A 1,632-nucleotide genomic window follows, 5' to 3' on the forward strand; every position below is an offset into this window, starting at 1 on the left:
CGTTCGAATCACTCAACAGCAAGGCAAGCGATCGGTTTGAACGCTGAAGCAAAGCCCAGTGATGACTCTTTGATTGACAGCTTAACAAACCATTCACAAAGTCTTGGTTCAAACAGTTGTTGAGAAACCGCCACGAGACAGCCGTAGAGGCGGGGGGCGGAGTGTCATACAAATTATGCCTGAGTTTGATACATTTATAATCAGAAAACATAGTTTGTCTTCACATATATTTGTTTATTTTTACTTTTCAAGGTTAGGCTACATTTTTTATACCTGACTATTTCTTTTTACAAACAATGCTTGCCTTATGTTGCTACAGAATAATGTCAAAGTTACACTGCAATGGTTGATTGTTGCAAAAATAGTCTGACATTATATAAGTGGCTTGAATCAATTATCAATATTTACAATTACAAGACATTGCTGTCCAGTATGTGGAGAGTGCTCCAAGATGCAGGTACAGGACACCTGAGTAGCCAGCTTATTTTACACATAAATAGAGAAACAGTGTCTATTAGCACCCTCTACTGTTTATGTTGCAGGACCCCTGGGTTCAGCTATATACATAGCCGCGGGAGGTAGGGGTGCTGAGGGAGCTGCAGCACCCCCTGAAAAATCTGGGGGGAAAATATTAATATGAAATACATAAATAAAAAAATGTAACAATTATTTTTTCACAAAAAAAGCATTCTCCCCCCGCACAACATCTATTTCTATCAGGACAAGCACTGTTCATGACACAAACTGTTCACACCCCTCTTGCTGGTGGAGAGAATTTTGCAGGTTTAAAGCTTAGTTCCTGCAAATCTACACATTTTGTCATGGGGTGCAAAGAACATTTTGCCATTTTAAAGCAAATTTTCTTGCAATTCTATATATTTTGACATATATATATATGTCTAATGTCTATTAAGGGGATATTTGAGTGACAGAAAACTTACAACAATGTCTATGGCCTAAAAAAACTAAATATAAAAATTTTAGCTGACATGGGCAAGTTGATCTGGACAAATGCAATGACTAACATGACAACAGGAACTGATGATGCACTAACCAATTTCTAAATTGCACCGTGTGCATTTTACTATGACAACTTTCAAGAGTAAGTTTAAAGCCGGACTGAGTTCGTTTTTTTCAGCCACCCTTTTCCACATTTTGTTAGGTTACAGCCTAATTCTAAAATGTATTAAATTGTATTTTTTCCTCATCAATATACACACAATAACCAATAATGACAAATTAAAACTAGGTTTTTTAAATTTTTTGCTAATTTATAAAAAATTAACAAATTAAATATCACATAAGTATTCAGACCCTTTACTCAGTACTTTGTTGAAGCACTTTTGACAGCGATTACAACCTTAAGTCTTCTTGTGTATGACGCTACAAGCTTGGCACACCTGTATTTGGGGAGTTTCTCCCATTCTTCTCTGCAGATCCTCTCAAACTCTGTCAGGTTGGTCTGGGAGTCTTTAGGTGCCTTTTGGCAAACACCAAGCGGGCTGTCATGCGCCTTTTACTGAGGAGTGGTTTCCATCTGGTCACATTACCATAAAGGCCTGATTGGTGGAGAGCTGCAGAGATGGTTGTCCAAACTTCTTCCATTTAAGAATGATGGATGTCACTGTGTTC

This window comes from Salvelinus namaycush, chromosome 15 (assembly GCF_016432855.1).
Source record: "Salvelinus namaycush isolate Seneca chromosome 15, SaNama_1.0, whole genome shotgun sequence".
NCBI lineage: Eukaryota > Metazoa > Chordata > Actinopteri > Salmoniformes > Salmonidae > Salvelinus > Salvelinus namaycush.